Source organism: Nothobranchius furzeri, chromosome 4, assembly GCF_043380555.1.
Source record: "Nothobranchius furzeri strain GRZ-AD chromosome 4, NfurGRZ-RIMD1, whole genome shotgun sequence".
Classification (NCBI taxonomy): domain Eukaryota; kingdom Metazoa; phylum Chordata; class Actinopteri; order Cyprinodontiformes; family Nothobranchiidae; genus Nothobranchius; species Nothobranchius furzeri.
Window position 1 is genome coordinate 63,488,449 of NC_091744.1, and position 21,680 is coordinate 63,510,128.

A 21,680-nucleotide genomic window follows, 5' to 3' on the forward strand; every position below is an offset into this window, starting at 1 on the left:
CACAGAGGGAGAGAAAACACTTCAGGCCCACTCCAAATGTGGAACAAAAAGCTCTTCTCTTGTTTTTTGGCTGGGCAGACAGGCCCACAGCATGAATAATTAACAGGGGACAAACAATAACTATCAGCTGCCAAATGTGAAAGTTTCTTCTTATCTGATGGTGGAACCACCACCCTCACACAGAAAATACAACTGTGTGTCAAAGGTTTCCATCTGGAAGCTGTCACTGCCGCCGCTGCACCGATTCTCACTTTCTCCCATTTATAGGAAGTTATTTACTTTCCCTGAGAAAATGAGGCTCGTTGTATACATGATATTAGTTATTAGTGCTATGGTGGGCTTTCTTTCAACAGCACAACATATGTGGCTTTTTTATCATCATATATATTTTATAAGCTAATGTGTTTGGACAACTGATGAGTCATTTTGATGCCAATAATGGGAAAAAAACACATCTGTGTTTTTCCCCTAATTTTATACATTTTAATTTAGAAAGAGGTGAAAACATCCTTTCTGATGTTCAGGATCTGTTTATTTGTGCTGAGGGTGATGCACTCTTGCACCTCTTCACTGAACAGGATGCAAATGTTTTAAAGTGTATCCGATGGAGGGGAAGGAACATCTTGAGCTCAGTGGGGTTTATCAGAGTGAAATGTTTATTCTTTTGCACAGCAAGAATATAAATGGGAAAACATGTATACCTACACAACTTGGTAAAAATAAACATTTCATGTGTCTGTTTTACTCACTCTATTAATTTAGATTTGTTTTCCACATTTGTGTTATTTTTGCATTTTTATAATCTGAGTCAGCCTTTCGTTGTAACATCTCTATATGTGATCTGGTTCATTAATGAGCTTTTTGATGTGGACTGGGACGGATGATGCTGGTGTCCTGATACACGGCAGATAAAACGCCTGCACTAATCCCTCAGCACTATCACACATTACTTTATTGGTGCATGCCTTCATCTTCAAAGGAACTCTTTTCTCTCAAGAAATCACTTTAATCATTTTTTTTGTTGCATGAAATAATCATCACAACAGTTTTAATTGAATTAACCGAAGGCCTCGTCTGCATTAATAATTTTTCAAGCTGATTTCAGGAACTAATACCCACCTTTGTTGAGCTAATTACCAGAAAAATTACACACAAAATGAAACAAAGAACAATGGCTAAAGTTCTTAGAATAATGTTCAAGATCTTCTTATTTATTTGATAAAGTTCTAAATTTCCTGTGTTTTATTAACATTTTCATATATAATGACAGATTAAAGATGACCAAATTAGAATGAAGTCAGATGGATGCAGAAAACAGGAAAATGACTCTAGTGTTGCTTTGGTTCCCTTCTTCACAAAGCAGCAGTCATGAGCAAAATAGATTACAGTGCTTTCTCCAAAACCTGAATGCCCAACGTGATTTGATAATGTTTAAAATGCATCCGCATGTTTTTATTTCACTGAAATGTATATTGGTTATGTATCTTAGGTGGAAAATAGGGTAGGCTAAAATAAGCATTGCTTCTACCTATTCCTTTTTTGGTTTAAATTCAAGTTGTTAATATTGTTGTTTTGTTTGAAAAGAAAAGAAAAGAAAAGAAAGGAAAGAAAGAAAGAAAGAAAGAAAGAAAGAAAGAAAGAAAGAAATGCTGCCGTGTTGGTGGTTAGAGCTAGGGTCTGTGCACTAAACAAAAGACAACAAGAGTCCTACCAACTCACCTGCACACAATCATGGTGAACTTGAAGCATTCAGTAATAAATTACAGATACATCTCAGAGGGAAGAAAAAAAGCATTCCTGACGAACAAACAAGGTAAGAACTACACAAATTAAAGTTATTTCAGATATACTTCTAAATTAGTCATCTGTCCCATTCGTTTACACACAGTGGGAGGAGCTTAATAATCACACTGCAGCCAAACAACATGCTGCATTCAAGTTAAAGAGACAATCTGTATTTATATCAATAATCTCTGCAAATGTCCATTGAACTGTTGTTAAAAATACATTAAATGATGCCCAGTTGAAAAATATTGGCGTCTTTGTAACAACTAACCAAAAAATAAAAAATTGGGTTTAAAATACATGGTCTAAGTATCTGGCCGACGCCATGTTGGACGCCATGTTTCCTTCTACGAGAGCCCGTGAGGACAAAATGCATTTGCTTATTTTTAACAAGTGTTTACAAAACTTCCACCATTCATAAACATTGTTGCTTTACACATTTACCTCTTCACTTGTTGTCAGTGATGAAAGGGAATCTGGTGTGTTTATCATTTGGCTGGAGGTTGCACTCTCAGGGATTTTTGACCCTAATGGCCATCTGTAGCAAAGTTCTTGCTAAAACACAGAAATACTGCTTGCTTGTGTGACAGTGTGAGCGTCCTGTCACAGTGTCCCGATTGATCATGCGCCCTGGCTACATGGCCAAGGGGATGTCCCTTTGGCTGACTGGTTAGTGCGCGTGACTCTCACTTGGGAGTCTGGGGATCGAATCCCGCCCAGCCCCTCATTTCTACACCTTGTCGCACTTGTAATGATTTAGTTATGCACTGGCCCCTATCGCCAGGGAAAATACACACAGCCACTTTGTACTATTCACTTTCATCACTTTCAAGGCCGTTTGTTTGATAGGTTGGGGTCGGGAGTCCACTGTGAGGGATCCTGAGATCATCATTTGAAATCCACTCAAATACAGTGTCCTAAAACACGTACTATAAGAGAAGCACACAGCCAGGTTTTTGAAAATGAAAAAAAAAAAAGCATTACTAACACAAAAACTGCAGCTGATTTGGCAAATTTGTTTATATGTGGGCTGTGGCCTCCACACCTCTAAATTTATGGGTCCGCATCTGTGCCACAGTAAAAATCTGAACATTTTACCAACAAATGAATAATGAAAATGGGTTAGAAGACGCTTCCCTATCCCATAAATGAATCGACTATTCCCTGGTTGTGATGAGATGAAGGAAAAGTGGAGGCGGGTTTAGTCTCCTCCCTCTGCAGGATCAGCCGCGCAGCTCTCCGTGAGTTCTCCAAACTGTTTGCATACCATCCTCCCCTCTAACACTGCGTGCTTGTCCATACCGGGATCTCGGAGCGGTGGATTTTACGAGTTGGACGCTGTTGGGTATGATCCACGCCAGCGATCATCCCAACTGAGCAGCTTTTTTTCAAATTGTGTTGTCTTTTGCGCAAAAGACGCACGTCCGATACAGGCTGTTTAGTGGTATTTTGTTTGGAGGAGCTGGTCGAGACGAGAGGTTTCGGCTTATGAGGTAAGAAACGAGTCTGTGGTTTATTTAAGTACCTCTAACTTAAAAGTTGTCTGTGAAGGTGAACGATAAGTGGTTTCTACGAGAATGTGGATGTTTTTGTGCGTAAAAGCAAGACTTATTTACAGCACGATGGTTTTCTGTGCGCCTGTTTGTTTTTGCCACTTTGTTGGAGGAAGTTGCTTCTCTCCCTAATTAAATCGTAAAAAATGACTCTAAAGAAAAATATATTCCAAAAAATACATTTTAACAGCAGAAGACTTTTCAGGTCGCTTTTATTCCACCCATGGTTAAACATCCACCTTATAGGTTTCCTGCTATTATTACCTTTTAACAGCATAATACTTGAATTTCCATTTTAAATAATGACTTAAATGATGAGAAGAGTGACAGCAGACTCCACAAGCTGGCACCCTTCCCACGGGGGGTTGTTGGGGATCTCAGCCTAACCGAGGAGGCTGTCTGCTGAGATAGTAAGGAGTCACCAGATGGGTGTCTGTGACTGCTCTACCTTTTGCTGCAGGGCAGGAATTCACTGTCAGTTTGTGTTAATCAGAGGGATGCATCATCCAAAAATCACCTCAGTCCCATCACATCTCCGCTGGAGCGAGCATAAACCATCCAGTGAGCCCTTATAGAGGACAGGTCAATAAAACCCACTTCCTAAATGTCCAGGAACATCTTCATTCTGGTGGCAAGTTTGATGGTCAGAATGAGAAAAGTGCTGATTCAGAGGATAAAGTTTTAACTGGTAGGAATTGGTTTCTAATCACTTTTTGCCTCAGGAGATTGTCTCCAAGGGACCCATTAACATACAACAGTGTCCAGGTGAGTGTGCTCCAAGGTGCCAGTCATCCAGATTCACGTGTCAAAAAAAGAAAAGGAGAAGAGTCCTCCTGATGAGGCTGATAATGAGTTTCTACGCTGAACTCTTCCTTCTCTTTTCTTAAACATCATTATTTCTGTCCTCAAATCAAACGAAAGGAAAAGATAAGCACGCCGACTGGGAACAGAGGTCTGTTTGTTCACGTTGTTGTTGCGAGGAAACAGTTGCCTTGTCAAATAAAAAACGTTTATAAAGAAAGAAACGTTAGTATTGATGTGTTTGGAGCAGCTGCCAACACGGATGACTAAACACCGCCTGAAGCCTTTCTCTCCTCTGCTTGATTCGCTTTAATATTTAGGAGTGGAAGTGTTTTCTTAGCTCAGCGATGAATTCAGGCTGAACACACAACAGGCATTATGGGGAAGTTTATGCAGCAGCAACAATGCATTTCCCTGCTGGATGCTGGAAGGATGGTAATTAAATGTTTCAGGAGATACCAGTGATTTTTGTCCCCCGCCTACACAACACCTGATGTGGTTTTAATAGTCTCCTCATTTATATTCTTTGTCTCACGTTCACCTCGGTGAAACTAATAGTAAAAATCCATCAAGAGGAGAGCCGGCATGGTGCCATCCAAGCATTAACGTGTGTGTGAGTTGTAGCTCTTGCTGCTGAGAGAGATGGGGCGACTGCCTTGATTCTGGCTGGCCTGGCGGAGGATCGCTCATTACAGACCTGAGATTAGTCAGTCGGTGGTTCCACAAGGCTGGACTCCCCGTTTCCCCTCTCACATTCACACTTTCACTCCTACTTGTTTTTTAATAGCCGCTGGCATGCGTGCAAAATGAGGTGCTTCTCTCTTTTTTGTGCATTAAGCAAATTTTTACAGTTTACTCTCATGATGCATGTTCTCCTTTAAAGGTTTTACCTCCATGCAGCATCTTATCTGGGAGCCCTTTCTTACTTTGCCCCCAGATGAGTTCCTTCCTCATCTACCTTGCAGAGCACGTCTGTATCCGTGTCGGTGGCTTCAGAGCAGAAGGAGGCGTTTGGGGAAATCGAGGCAGGGTCATCGCTCCACGTTCGCTTCCCCCTGCATCAGCCCCACCACGGCAGCAGCGGTCCGTAGAGAGCCTGGAACTAAATGGAGTATCTATTGGCTCAATGAGAAAATTGCTTTTTTTTTGTTTTCGATTGGGAGAGGACCCTTCATTTAATGTGTGTGATGCACACGCCTCAGCCCGTAATGGGTTCAGCATCTTTGTTGTCGAGAGACATGAGAAAATGAAATTTGCTTTCTAGTTGGCAGAAATCGTTTTCCTTCTGAAAAGGTGTGTAGTCTTCGCCGACTGTTCAAAACACCGAGGTGGGCATTGTTACAAACTACACGTCAGCCCTGCATTTCACAAGTGCTGAATGTCCAGTGAGGGTGTTGTAAAATTGTTCTTTGTTTATCTGATTTTTATATAGCTGGCTTATATCGAAGCTTTGCATCTGGTCTGGAACCTGCCTTGAACTGGATTTTACTGTTTTTGTTGCATGGTGGGTACAATCAGAACTATTGTGCAATTAGTTTAGTTTGGTGGAAAAAAAGGTAAAAACTAAACTGTGGAAATAAATTAAAGTTAGAAAATGACAATCCTTCAGGAAAAGTTTTCTTCTAGCAGTCTCTGGTGCTCAATCTGAGTTTACAAATAACACAATTTGAGTTTTATTTACTCATTACTTATTTTTACACCGATGGTGGATTGTTGCTTGTGCATATTAGCAGCTTAGGGATGGTGCATTCATGAACAACAAAAAAATCAGATTTTTATTCAGCATATGTCCACATTGCTTTTATTGCTAGTACACAGATACGATTTATTTATGTTAAATTGTTTTAGCTTTAACTTGTCATTTGGTACATCCTGACCATTTACTAACACCAAACCCACATTTTGAACACTGAAGCCAAAGCATTAAGTTTACAGATGCTTCTACGTGACTGCTGCAAAGCTAGAGTCTGCAAACTCGGGGCATGGGGCTGAAAGTCTCACCTGCAAACATAAACACCACCAGAAACATATTCTAACTATCGTAATCAGTAGATGTCTACATCTGATAGAATGGTCAGAGATGAAATGTCGATAATTTTAATCAGGACAAGGTTTGTTTTTATCAGGAGGCAGCAGTTAGAACCTATGCAGCAGCCAACCACTAGAGGGCGATTAGGCTTCTTCTGATTTTGTGGTTCAGATACAATACTGGCACACAAAAACATCACATTTACAAGTATGAAGAGCAACTGGAGAACTCATACAAACTTTTAAAATTTGATCTAAAATAAATAATATAATAATTCCCAGTGAAAATAGGTAACAAAACTATAGGAAACATGGAAAACTAATTATAGATTCTCCTCTCAGTTAAAGCTTGATGTGTTTAATTCTTCATGTCTGCAGTTTTCTGAAAATTTTGAATAAATTGTGAGCAATTTAGACGTGATCAAAAAGCAGCACTGTGGTTCCTTCATGTTTAAAGGGCATCTTCGTCGGTTGTGTAAATCTGCCTTAAGCCCACGAGCAAGCTCACCTGTATCTAACTAACACAGTCAAATCCAGTTTTTAAGGGAAAGTCTTCTGTGTGTTTCTCTCTTTCAGAATAAATCTGTGCTGTGATCGCATTCATTGTGTTTAAGATGTGAGCGGATGAGATGAACTGCATCATTATCCCAGCACGATCTTATCTGCAGCGTTTCATTAACTCTCTGACATTCAGATTGTTGGGAGTCCTTCTGACTCAGTTTTCTGCCAAACATTTTATCTTCCACTCAGAAACTTTCTCACTTCGACTTCTTGAGGAGATCTCCTCACTAATAAATGTTGATGTCTGAAAGGATTTAAACCGACCTCTAAGATAAATCATAAGCTAACACGAGTTTTTAGTGTGATTTTTGCGATGAAGAGAGGCTCGCTGAATTGATCTTTCTTATGAAGTTTAACTTTCCATCAAATACAAGCTGTTATCTCCCCATCCTAAATAGCATAGCCAAGCCAATCCACCGTACATGTTCTGCATGCAGCCGTTGTTCTTGTGGCTGAGTGAGGAAATGTGCTATAAGCTTGTGATTTTATCACGATGTGACCGGTCACATGCAGCACATCCATCTTCTCTCCCTGCTAACAGATGGCTGATACTGAAACTGAACCAGCATACACACATTTAGCACATGAAATAGCAGAAAGGTGAATTATTTAGTTTCATCTTTTAGCACCATCCTAATCACAGTAGTGTCGCCGTTAAGCACTCAGATGCACCACAAGCCCATAAGAGCGATGTGAAAAGGCATTTTAATGTTTATAAATGTTTGAGTATTAATCAAAAATCTGTCACACCATCATTAGTTTATATTTTTAGTAACTTTGTCTGTTCAGGCTTTAAAGTTGCTCATTCTTCCCACTTCCATGCATTCTTTTGTCCCTTGCGTGTCTCCATATGTGCCAGGAAGCAGCCAGTGACCTAAACACGGGGCAGCTGGCAGCTTCTGAGTTCACCGAGAGCAGGAAGCTGAGGGGCCTTGCTTCCTTTTTTATCAGGAGGAAGCAGGACGGCTGTTTGCGCTCACCCCAAGAATTCTTTGTGCTTATCTTGCGCTCACGCCTTTTCCTTCAATAATGGCTGTGCTGAGCAGGTAATGAGGTAAAAGGTATGTGCTTGACAAGCTGGCCTTGGGAGATAGCAGACCCTCCAATAGGCTTATTTTCTTGGCTTTTAGATGAGGGTTCCCCATCTCAGGATGTCTCCGCTGCACCATCTTTTCTTTGCATAATATTTATTTTCAGAACTAATAAACCCCTTTTTTTACTCGGGTATCCATTAAAGGCTGAGACCATTACACGGACCAAGCACGCTTCCTTAATCCCTGGGCTTTTTTGCCAGAGGTTCCTTCATCACATTTTCATCCTCAGAATAATTCAAAGCTCAGAGAGTGGCTTAAGATGGCCAGCTGAGTGTCTAGATAAGCGACTCGGGTCCAACGTGTGGTGAGATTATCTACCTGGCTTTGGAGAGAGCGGAGCAGAGCTCTGATACTCTGAATGATGCTGAAGTTGAAGCTTCCTGAAGAGAACTCAGGAGGCGAACACCAAATAGTCTTTATGATTCAACAGACAAAAAGAAATTTGGTTTTTGATGAGGATTACATTAAAAAACTAGATTATGTTCAGCTGGTGGATGCTAACCAGCTATCACTGCAGAGGAGCATCTCCATATATAATTATGAGCTTGTTCTCTGCACAAACACGGAACCTTTAATAGCGAATCTGCTAAGACTCGGCTCCTGCTTGTGCTGTGAATAAATGAGCTGTTTTGTGTCATCACAGGGTGCATTTATCAACCTAAAGGGTGGATTGCACTCCGACTATGAGTCAACGAATAGAATAAAATGTGTGCTGCACCATGAATGGCATCATTGTCTGCATAAATCACAGCAAATGGTGTGAATAGACAACATCCTTGGATTGATCCAGATCTGTATGAATTCTGAGGACAAGGGAACACACGACCTTTGGTGTCAAAGGCTTGTTATAAGGACAGACCAAGTTGTTTTCTTTTATTAATAGGTATTTATATGTTCCTGGAAGCAAATCTACATATAATTTAAAGTGTATTCAGTTTTTAAAAACTCCTTTAACTTGAATTAAAAGCTTTATTTACCATGTTTAGCACAAGGTGCTCGTCACTAAATGGCTCATTTCTGTGTTTGCTGATTATTGGTTGATTCTAAAGGTTAACCAGCTTTGCATTAACATTCAATAAACACTAAATGAAGGTTTGATTAAAATCCATCTGGGGTTTATGAAATGCTTTGCTAACATTACAAACAACAAAGGCAAAAACATCATCCACTCTTTGGCTTTTGGGGGTAGATGACAATCTAGCTGAAATTTCAATCTACTAATTTGGGTTTGGAGTGATAAATAAGACAAAAGTCATTTTCCTTCTGCTGAACTAAAGTAGAATTTGGATTCTTGACAATTTTCTCCAATTTTATCAACAATATAAACAAACACAGACGTCTTTATTAGTGAGGTCTTGGAGATGCATTTCTGAGGTTAAAGGGAGACAAGGCAGTGTTGGCTTGTTTTTAGCACCCCCTAGTGTCTGTTTAGTAGAACCAAAAGCGAAACTTTTCTTCTTACTGTCTGTTTGTCTTTTTAACACCTTAATCTAACAGCTGAAATGTCTCCCAGCTTTCGTTAGTGTCTACAGGAGCGTTTATCATTGAATTAAACAAACCAGATGGGTTCGTGATTTAAAACATGCAGGAAACGTGCACTGACCAGACTGCAGCGCCAGGTATGTCAGTTCAAGTTTTTGCAAGTCCAACAGGCGGTGGCCTGCCAGTCTGAAGTTGATGTTCTGGCCACAGATGGTGATGGGGGCTGGGTGGCCTTTCATTAACCCAGTAAAGAGTCATTTTAGCACATCCTGGCTAAATATGAAAAGTTGCAAAGTCTGGCTTTAAACACTAGGGATGTGAATCTTAGAGCAACTCACGATTTGATTAGATTCCGATTCCTCGGGTGCCGATTCGATTCAGAATCAATTCTTGATTCTCAATTTAAATCGATTCACAATCAGTATTAACAAAGAGTGTCAGCTCCAGGATTAACTACTTTGTTGTACAAGTTAGTTAAAGCTATGGGACATTTTTATTCAACTTTAAACTGGTCATGCTCCAAAAATGCAAATGTACAACGTAAAATAAAGTGATTCTAAAACTGTACACAGAAGCAATCTTTTGACCAAAAGGCAACATTTATTTTTGCTTACCTTGTAAAATATAACAAATCTGTAGTTACCTAACAGTAGCTTTGAAAGTAATACAGTCAAATACTTTTCAAGTATGTGTAGAAACAAGTTACATGAGTAATCATGAGTACTCATTTATCAACTTAGAAAATAAATATGAGAATATCTCAAATTTCTGAGTCTGGAAAACATTACATTCATGTGCCCTCTTATCAGCAGATTCAAACATAAATCATCTCAATTTATGGGACCACAAAAGTAAACAGAGTGCTGACTCTCCTAACAAAGATCAAAAAAGTGCATCTCAAACCTGTAACATGCCAAATATTTGAGTTCTTGGAATCGATTCTGAACCTTTGTGAATCGATTCTAAATCTTAATAAACAAGAATCCCAATTCAGACTTGAATCGATTTTTTTTTTCAGCACCTCTACTAAACACCTTCAGTAGTCAGGCTTCGGATCAGCAACTGTTTGGTTCGTTGGAAGTTTTTTGGTGATGGAAGCTGAATTGGGTTCTGGTTTTTACAGCCCCTCCCTGTGACTCGCTGCCCTAATGCTTCTCCCATCTCCTGACTCAGGCTTTTTTCTGCTCAAATGGGACTTTGTCCCAGTTTCTGGTCTTTTTAACTTTACCGTTGCTTCAGCCACAACTGTGTCCCTGCTCTCCTCTCTGTCCTAGTTTGTGCCCAGCCTCTTTTTCCCTCCACGTCTCTACAATGAGATTATATGTTTTAGCATTGCGGCAGTGCCCTTATTAGTCATCAGAGGTATTTATAAAGTGTCTCTTTCTATTACAGGTTTGTTTATTCATTCCCTGTGCCTGCATGGTTTCTGACCTCCTGTAAATATCTTGTTTATTTTCTGTTTACTGATGATAGTGGGCTGCACAGTGTAGTGCCATGTGGTAATTGTTACCCACACATGCTAACGCACTGGCTCTTGTCACAAATTAATTTGGTAATTTAGAGCGGAAGCATTATTGTAGGGATGGACAGAGGCTTATTAATGGTTACTCAGATAATGAGGACGTTATGATTGTGAACAAATTAAATGCAAGTTGAAGCTGGATGTTCTCTCACTAGCTCGTTCTCCTGCAATCATGCAGCTGGGAGATGAATAATAGGCTCCAGTTGCATCAGATTTATAGACACAGAAGCGAACAGTTGCTTTTTCCACTGCAGCTAAATTACAGGGTGACTCTGGAAGATTTATTCCTAACATGAGCTGGGTTTGTATCCAGGCTTGTTAATAACACTTAACTGTTTCAGATGGTGCAAACCTCTATTACTTAAATGCTAACATGCATGATGATCTCCCGCATGCAGACTGTGGTCAGCAGGGAAATCTCCCCACCGAGCAGAGTGTTTTATATCAATAGCACATAAATCTCATGAATCTTTGCTACATATTTAGGGTTTAACTGATAAGTGCAGCACACAGAAAAGAGCTGATCTAGCAGGTTTTTCTCTTCTTTTACTTGAAAGTGAATATTTTAAACCTAAACAGATGTAATTGGGCTAATTTTATTCTCGTGTTCACTCCTCTTTCAAACTAACTTATGTGCATTTGCACGTGATGCTGTTGTAGGTAGCTATAAAAATGGCTCTGTATACTCTCCTGCCTCTGAGCCGGCTGTGTTTTCTGCTGCCTTTGTAGCCCACACACCTTGTCCACAGCGCAGCTCCCTGCAGCTCCTGTGGGATAACACCAAAGTTACAGTCCCTCCCACATGGTGGTGGGGTGGGTGAGACTAGCCGCAGGTCTATTAGACATATGGGCTCCTCGTCGGCCTCGGCAGCATTAGAGACACCGATCACAGTTAGACTAAAAAGAAAAATCCACAGCAGGTTGCAGCTTCTGTACCTGGGGAAACTTGTGGGAAGGAGCGGCTAATGATCACTCTCCTGCTAGGATCACAAGCCTCTGCACTGCTGTTTGAAAAGCAGGAAGTGAACATCTTTAGTGCATATAAACTGGCATTAGGGTGGGTGTTTGGGTCAGATGTTTGCAGAAAATAATCTAATATTTAACATTGTGCCATCTGAGGTCAAGACTCATCTGGAGAGTGTCGCACAGGTGTGCTCTTAGCTCGTCTTCATCAACCACAAGTAAAGCATTCAGCCACTCCCACAGTGGGTGACAACCAGAATGTGGCTCGTCTTGATCATGATTTCTACCTTACCTACAAAGCTTTATTGCATGCCTCTGTTAAGAGAAATAAAATTACTATTCACATGAGTGATCAGCTAGTTTACAGAATGCACTGCTGCATCTGATCCCCAAATTTGCTTAGCCATATGTTGTCTATGAACCAGCCGATATATCGGGTCAATATTGACCGATTTTTAGATATCGGCCGATATTTGTCCGTAGTGAAGCTGATTTAAAGGCAGGCACATCCTCGGGCAGCTCTGTGCTGTAGCAGCATTACGTATTTTATTTGACTAATAATATCTGCATAATAAATACTCTAAATAAACTATATCTAGGTCTGACTTTAACACCGAGCAGTAAAGTTAAGATTTAACAGTTTGTTAAATTCAGAGTTCAAACTGATTCAGCTTCACAAACTTTGTGCATCGACTGATGTTATTGGTGACACTTTAGAATGAAAGTAAGGTGGAAAATGTTGGCCATGAAAAATGATAGTACTGATTAGCCATTGGGTGACCATGTCTCCTAGTGGCATTGATATCTGCAATACTGTAAACATCTCCTGTCAGCTTGGCATCCTGCAGGCCATTTACATCAAAATCAGGTAGATTATATGCAAAGGATTAGGGTTAGGGTCAGGTCGGACAGTAATGTCGTGTTATTTCTGATTTAAATAATTCAGTGTTTGTAAAATGACGTTGAATTGGATTGGAGCTGTTTTAAGATGGCAGCAACACTATTGGGTCTGGGCTGCTTGTGGGCAAGCTGTTAGCTCTTAAATCCTATTGGATGTAAAAGCTACAATCAATAAAATAGCTATTTTTATTTAATAGTTAGAATAACTGGCAAATCTCTTTGGGAATGCTATTTGTCTGCTTCTTCTGCTCTATAGGTCCTTTGTGGTAGGATCTTCTTGGTGCATGCTGCTGATGTGAAGCAGGGTTCAGGACACCGATAAAACCCATTTGGTGAATACTAAGATTACAAATTTGTCACCATAGAGCCTTGTCTCAATAGGTCACATAGGTCATGGAGAGAGTAGCGGGGTCATCCTGTGAGCAGGAGGGGGCCTTTAACAGCACGTGGCTGAAACTGGAAACTCAAAGGGGTCGTGAGCAGCTGCTCAGAACGTCATCATAAAGCCATCTGAGGTTGCTGGAGAGAAACGGCACTTACCTTTTAAAATTGATGATTTATTTTTTATTTGTCTCTGTAGTCTGATGAAATAAGAGACTTTTAACAAGCGAGAAGCTGTAAATGTTCCTTTTGCCCCTTGAAGGGAAAACAATTAGACATCAAAGACGTAGCGGGTTTTCTGCTTCATGCTTTTTTGATGGTGGCTTATGAAATTTTTAACCTTCCGCTTTATATAAAAGCGCTGCACTCCAGACAGCATTGGTGGGTCACTGCGCTAAAACACAGACCCTGTCCTTTGGTCAAAGCAGTCGGTGAATGCTAGCTTGAGTGTTGCAGCCACAAGCCAACCGTGCCATTAGTGGAAGGAATGTGCCACGTTTTATAAGCACAGCCACTTTGGGAAGCTCCTCAAGGTATTAGGAAACCTTGAGAAATCTGGGTTTCTATGAAGAGAACAGCAGAAGTAGAGCCGTCTTTTTAGGTCACATGGTTTTATTTCTCTACTCAGAGTTACTAGGTCATTTACCACAAAACTGTAAAGCTTCATTTGTTTTTTCCTCAGTCTGGAATCTGCTTGCATCCACTCTTTCTTTGAAGTTTAGGGTTAAACGGAGAATCTCCTGCATGGAAGTGGAACCTCCGTTTTGATGTTGAGTAAAAGTTCAACTAAAATATTCAAGGAGTTGGTTAACAATGTTAATAGAGTTTTTTTTTAAATTAACATGTAAAGTAAGCACTCTGAAACATTCGGTGATTTGGTTGATGATTTATCACCTGGTGGGCATCGAAGTCACCCGCCGTGACCACCTGGCTGTGATGCTCAAATGTGTGGAGGACAAAGTCGACAACTCAGGCAACCCTCCAAGCCCGCACACCCGGAAGGAATGGTTCCAGCGTATGTTTCCCGATAACACTTGGCAAGAGGTAGATCCCAAATGAAATGTCTCAGTAACGGTCCTTAAGCCAAAATCCTTTAGAATGTTTTTCTAACTCCTGACTGAGCAGAGGTTCTTTTGGCTTCATAACACATTAATCAATCACTCACCTCCTGCACTCGTGACTCTGAGCTGCTGTTTTAATGAGATGCCAAAACTGAATTTAACACAATGACTTATTTTAAAATTACACAAAATTTAGGTGATTTCATGAACTAAAGGAAAGACGCAGGGGGAGGAATCTAGCTTGGAGATCTAGACCGACCGTAGCCGCTGCAAAAGATTGAGCTCTGCAGGTCGGTCTAGCCATGCTCCATTGTAGCCGCGGCATGTCTTCTATTGGCCCGAACAGCCAATCACAGCAGTGTTTGTTGTTGGGCTTAGCACCAGAGCTGAGGTACAAAGATCTGCTCAGGAACTGCTCTCGTTTGAAATGACTTTGGTATGAACTTTGGATGATTTTGACAACTTTTTTTTAGAGACGTGGCAGACAAGAGTCATTAAGTCATTGATTTCTAAAAAGTTTTTATTCTTCTTCTTATGGATGAATCACTGAACAAATGAATGAATGAGTTACATTGTTCGTTTCTCTGATTGGTTGTGGCGATATCCAATCAATTAAATGACAGTAGATTCCGCCCTGCAGCCGAGCTCTGTCTACAGGTCGTGGACATCTATATATAAGAGGAATCCAGTGTTTAAACGATTACCACCATTCTGTTTCTCATCACTGTCGGCAGTTCAGAAAAATGGTCAAACTTTAGGACCACGTCTAAACTCCCACTCTCTTGTGTTGGGTGCATCCAAATCATCTGAGCTGTAAGTTTTTTAAACAACCACTTCAAGAACTTGGCCTGCTCTGGTCTTTTCTGCGTTCTTATTCTGTTGCTCTTGGCGTGAACCTCGGGTCTGTTGTTCCTCCACGAATCTGGGGAGTTTGCTGACAGCTGGAGATTTCAGGACTGAGGACGGAGAGGTGTGTTGTCTTTGACTTTGGCTCTTCTGCTCATGAAACTGAACATCATTTGTAAATCTCCTCTTTGTTTATTTAGATCTTTTCATTTGGGGCAATAAAAATAACGAGTTACATTTCACATTTAAGCCCCTGAAACTCTGGATGGTTGTTTTTATCTGGTAAATAATGTTTAAAGGGACTTTACGGAGTTTAGAATTTTTATGCTCGCGATTGCCCCCTCAGGCCAAAAGCATAACGGCAGCTTCAATAGTAGGCTCGTGCACGAGGCGCGCATGCTGTATGTGTACACTCCTTAACAAAAATAACAGCTGACGACAGGCCCGTGTGTGTGTGTGTGTGTGTGTGTGTGTGTGTGTGTGTGTGTGCGTGTGTGTGTGCGTGTGTGCGTGCGTGTGTGTGTGTGTGTGGCCCGGAGGACAGAGGACAGGAGAACGCGCAACTAATTAATTAAATAATTTGGTTCTGTACCCTTCTCTTCAGCACAGCCGACAAAGGTTTAAGATGGGTCAGTCCTCCTGCATGCTCAGATCATTCCCTTCCCTTGCTTGAAAAATTGTTCCAAAATGAACGTTGAACTCACATCTTTTTTATCTGTGAATTCAATGCTGTTCGACGAGTCTCAAATAAAAATTTGGGCATCTTACTGTAAAAAAATATATCATTAATGTAAAAAACAAACTCAAAATAAACTATGTTCACATCCAGACTCAAACCCGGGTCTGCTGCACGAGAGTCCGACTTTCTTACTAGGTGAGCTAAAGCACCAGTGACAACCTTTGTATCTGTAATATTTATATCCTTGATGACAGCTGAAACAATATTGAAAGAACGGTTCAGAGCGAAAATGGCTATTTTTTTGCTAATTTGCAGGAAATATCTAGAAGAAAGATCTACAGAAAGTAGCTAAGGGTCCTCAGAAATGTAGCTAGCTTTATCACTAGGCGTTAGGAACAGCAACAAAGTGGCACTGCCTCCATCTCTGCTGCTAAAGCTATGGATAGCAAATGCTACAGGAGATGCCTGAGCGTGAACGCGCATGAAGCAGCCTGCTCAACCCAAGCAGCTCTCTTTTTCTGTGATTTTTACAGACAAACAGGCAATCACAGTAAAAATGCCAGGGCTCATTTTACAGGACCAGGGCATTGCAGGAGAATGTATGAAGAAGACATTTATTATTTCTATACATGTTTTGGCTGTCAAACTTCCATAATGCCTCTTTAAAATAAAGAATAAATACATGTACCTTTTTATCGGGAGGTATTGAATTGAGTTCTAAGCGTTCCAGTTCTACATGGTACTTTTTCCTGTTTCACACATTTTTTGTGTGTGTCTTGGCACATGTTTGGATAAGAAGTGATGTTTTGTAGTGATGTCACTGGAACAAAAGATTTGACATTAAACCCTTGAAGGAAAACACATGACCAAGTTTCAAATGCAAAAATCACACTAAAAACTCCCGTTAGCTTATGATTTCCCTTAGAGGTAGGTTTAAATCCTTTCAGACATCAACATTTATTAGTGAGGAGATCTCCTCAGGAAGTAGAAGTGAGAAAGTTTCTAAGCAGAAGATAAAATGTTTGGCAGACAACGGAGTCAGAAGGACTCCAACCCTAACCCTAACCATCTTATTTTGAGAAATTGTGTCCTTTTAGCAGTTTTGGTCAAATCTTCAAAGCAATATTAATACCTGGTACCTTTAGATGGTGTGTTGTAAATTATTCTGCACTACTAACATTTAAGATGTTACCTCAATATCTGTAAATCTGCCATTTTCATGTTTTCAAGTTTAGCTAGCTGTGGTGGCTTGAATCTTGAGTAAGGGTGACTCGAGCTGCAGATTTAGATCTAATGAAGAAAATTTGAGAATTTCAGAAAATGTTGTCCAATGGTTTGTGAGATGTTTTGCTAAGAGATGAACTAGAAGTGTTAAGCTTGGTTTATGCTTGACGCATTTACTTTCCGCTTGATGATGCGGCTCACGGATGGAACGCGCTTCACAACTCGCAGCGTTTATGGTTCATGCGGCTTGTCTCTACGGTGAGCCAATATTCTCCCAAACTGTAGGGGGCAGCATGGAGCTCTACAGCATGCATCCAACACTACACCATAGTAGAAGTAAAAATTACTGTTGTTTACAACATGGCATTCCAGCATTTTTTAACAGCGTCCTCTAGGGATGGGTACCTTTGACATTTGAATCGATCCGGTACTAATTCCCGGTACCTACGAATCGATACCGGTACTTAACGGTACCAATTTTCGATACTTTAGAGGTTTTTTTTTTATTCTCTTTTATAATTAAATATACATTTTTCTCAATATATAACCATATTTGAAAAATATCACGATAAATAACATTCAACTGTTTGTATTTTAACATTGTTCTTGTAGTTTTATAAGCTGATAATTAAACTGAAGCAAACATCTTTACTGTGAACTAAATTTACTGTGTATCTTCATTCCTTTTGCCGTCTTTTTTCATTTGATTTTTCCTACTGGGAAGCTAGAATTTCCGAGGAGAAAGCGAACGCACCATTAGCTGACAACAACGGTGGCAATGGAAGTTAACATATCAAGCTAACGTTATCTTTAACAGTTTATTTAACTGCTGGAGCAGATTAAAACGATGAAGCCTCACACTTAAATCGTTGTCGCTGGTTTAATCTTCACCCAGTCACCCGTCGCGTTTAGTAAAGTGAAGCCAAACTTTAGAGCGCGTTCATGTTCTACCAGTCGGAAATTCGGAGTTCCGAGGAGAAAGCGAACGCACCATTAGCGAAACGGAAGCTAACATATCAAGGTAACTTAAACATTTTATTTACCTACCGGAGCAGATTAAGATGAGGATGTCTCACTTAGATCGTTGTCTGTCGCTGGTTTCATCATCACCCAGTTACCCATCACATTTAGTGAAGTGGACCCAAGCTTTAGCGTTCTTTCTTTCTACCATGCTGCTCTGTTTACAACTCGCTCGCAGGGACCGACGACATAACGCTGTTGCGCATGCGCAGCTGTCTTGTCAAGTTCTCGTTAAGAAGGACGGGTACCGAAACGAGGCACCGTTTGAAATGACGTGAATCGGTGCTCGGTCGGTACTATGGAATTCGGTTGTTACCTTAAAAAGTACCGAATTCGGTACTCATCCCTAGTGAAGAGAGAGCTGAGCCGGAAGACAAAGCTCTGGTCGATCTAAGTTCCAACCATCACCTGTGGTCACGAGCTTTGGGTAGTGACCGAAAGAACGAGATCGCAGACACAAGAGTCATTCTCTGAAGGGTAGCTGGGCTCTCCCTTAGAGATAGGGTGAGAAGTTCAGTCATCCAGGAGGGGCTCGGAGTAGATTCGCTGCTCCTCCACATCCAGAGGAGCCAGATAAGGTGGCTCAGGCATCTAGTTAGGATGCATCCTAGACACCTCCCTGGTGAGGTTTTCTGGGCACCTCCAACTGGGAGAAGACCAAAAGGAAGACCCAGGACACGATGGAGGGACTATGTCTCTCGGCTGGCCGGGGAACGCCTTGGGATTTTCCCAGAGGAGCTGGCCCAAGTGGCTAGGGAGAGGGAAGTCTGGGCCTCTCTCCTCAGGTTGCTTCCCCCGCGACCCGACTCCGGATAAGTGACTGAAAATGGATGGATCACGCTAAAATTTTATATCGTTATGGTGGATTTCGATTTGATGTTTGCTGATCTCTCAAATTCAATCACAATACCGTTTTGATTTGATTCAATTTAGGATCCACTGATTGATATAAAATGATTGAACACCATCATTTCCTGGGGGAGAGATGATTTCTTCACTGACTATTTTCTCACTTCAGTGCTTGCCATGACACGGCTAGCTTCTTTTTTAAACATGTTTGGTGATGTGCAGGAACCGGTGGAAAACTACATGTCAGCAGAACTTCATAATGAAGCAATATGCAAAATACAAGTTCATTTGATAAACAGTTATTCTGTAGATTTTTGCATTTTGGATCGATCACCATAACGCTATGTATTGATGTGTTGTTAGATTCCTCAGATGAACAGACTAAAACACACAAACAGGCAAAAAGAGCATTACCTGCCTTTTGACTATATTATATTAAATTCCCCCAAAAGGGAAGAAAACTACTTCCATGGTTATAATCATAATAGAGCTTTTAGATGGGACACTTTATTTAGAGCTGTGAGTTTGTGGTGCAGCTCATGGGATGTGTTTCCCTTCTAAAGCTTATGGCACCAGTTTTACTCACAGTTCCATCACTACTTCAATTAATCTGAAAGTTGGCATCAGCAGCATGATGAGTCTTATCAGTTTCTTCAGTTCAGACAATTCAAAGTGAATCAACTGCTGTTATTGCTTTTCTGAGTTTATCTGCATGAGCACCGAGCGCTGGGCCTGTGTTGTAAGTAGAATTGTGGCATCAAATTTAAAAACGTATCATTTTAAGTAAGTTTGACCTCACTATATTCCCCATGTTTGCCTGACCATACAATTGCCTCAGATCCATCATGTTTTGTGGTTTGAATCTATCGACTTGTGTTTCTTCTGGGACTTCATTTTGGACGCTCTCCAAGCAGCTCGGTTTTCATCCTTTCCCTATCTCTCCCTCTCACTCCCATAAATCAATGTGATGTAATTGCATAAACTCCCTTTCCCACAGCTCATGACTGGAGGCGCAGTATTCTTAGGGAGAAAGAGTTTCAGCGTGACCAGTCAACCCATAGCTCCTCCATTCCCATACTTTTGTTGTTCCTGCCTTGTGAGAGTTTTATTTTGGGGGCTTGTAATATCCGTGTTTGCCGAGTTTCTTTTCACCAGCGACTTTAGAAGTTTTAACAGGGATTAAACACATGCTTTTTCAGTGTGATGTGCTTAACTTGGCATGCGTTTATTTACATTTTAAGGCATGAAAACCCCTGATTGTCTATGACTGCTCCCAAACACAGCGCTGAAACTCCTCTGGTTGCTCCAGATCACATAAAAACACATCCACACCTCTGTTTACCTCCACATAATCCTCCTTTCCCTGTAAACACACTGACAGTGAGCACATGACAGGCAGAAAGACAGCTGAGTGACAGGTGGATGGAAAAGTAGGGAAGAAAAGTACAGGTGTGTGTCCACACAGCTCTTTTCCCTGTCAGGGTGAAGGGTAAAGAGTGCTGCCTTGACATCGTTTCAGTACCTCCTAAAATATTCTCTTTTTGTTTCTATGACAACACATTTTTGACAGCAAACAATCAGTTTAGCATTTGTTGTATTATAATTCAGTGAAAGCCCTGTACCTTTTATCACTACAGGTTTACATCCATTCACCAATTGTTCCACATTTTGTTTTACCATCAATAATCTGTAGAGCAGCCCATCAGTGAATCTGTCTGAAAAGACAGTAAAGAAGTAAATATTTTCATGAGGATGGGCATTTTTATGTTAAACTAGGAACAATTACAAATAAGCCTCCATAATGTCCAGGAGCAAAACAAGTCCCAAATGTTTTACTTTTAACACACAGTTCTGGATTTGTGGACGTTAAACTTCTCTAAGAAGTCAAATATGACTGCAGAGTCACTTTTATATGGGAGAGCACGTTACCCTAGCCTGGCCTGGCCTGCCGGACTCATCCTCTGCTTAATTCTGCACAGAGAACTACTGTAGTCCGGTAACTCACAGGCAGAGGCACTTGAGGGGCGGGACTAAGCAGATCAAAAGTAACCAATCAGAAAATAGACGGAAATCCCGACTGTACAGCACAACGCTGTAGTTTTCTAGCTGTAGTAAAAAAAATTGCATTTAGCAACAGCGCAAACATTTTTTTTAGAAGAAGAAATGCTTTTAGCGCTTCTACTTGTGTCCAAATCATTTAGACCAGAGGAAAGAGCCGCAGCGAACTCCGCTTCAGTCATCATGTTTATGACAAACTCGGCGTTAAAGCCCTTGATGGTAGAGCACCCTTTTCGTATTTGTTGGAGCTTCTGCATAAATATCTTCCTCTACGACCTCTTCGATCAACTGAACAGGAACTGTTGGTTGTCTCTAGGGTGCAGCACAAATCTGGAGGCTTTCTCGGTTTTGGCGTCAAAGAAAAACAATCCCAATATCAGTTAAAACAATTCAAGAATCATATTTGTTTTTTATTGGTCCTTATAACCTATAAATTATCCAGATATTTGTGGTTTGAATTAGTGAATAGTACACTGAGAAAACAGATTTTTTTTTTTGGAATATTAAATGTCTCCCGATAAAATAATCTAAAACGTGACTAAATCAATTAGTTAAAGACAGAAATAAAGAAAAATGAGTTAATTCTACATTTTTTGTCTAATTAACAAACAGAACCTAATTATAATGAGTAGGATTTACCCAAAAATACTAGTTCAGCACTGCTGGACTACCAACTTTATTTAATTGACAAATAGAACAAAAGTACTTGTTAGCCAGAGTATCTGTTTACAGTTCTGTGCTGTATTGGCTTTCCAAATCAAGTAGTTACCAGAGCTGCCAACTCTCACGTATTGAGAGTGAGACGCACGCATTTAACCCTTTTCACGTCACACCTCCAATATCTCACCCCCCCCCCCCCCCACACACACACAC

At 40.6% G+C, this 21,680-nt stretch overlaps 1 protein-coding gene across 1 annotated transcript in view; it reads left to right on the top strand.

Moving 5' to 3' along the window:
• The first annotated feature begins 3,061 nt into the window (after positions 1 to 3,061).
• The window catches only part of tspan18b (tetraspanin 18b), a 49,320-nt gene continuing 30,701 nt past the window's right edge, over positions 3,062 to 21,680 (top strand). Inside the window, exon 1 of the mRNA XM_015964202.3 lies at positions 3,062 to 3,278. The gene's annotated coding sequence lies outside the window, so the exon portion shown is untranslated. The remainder of the gene's footprint in view (positions 3,279 to 21,680) is intronic.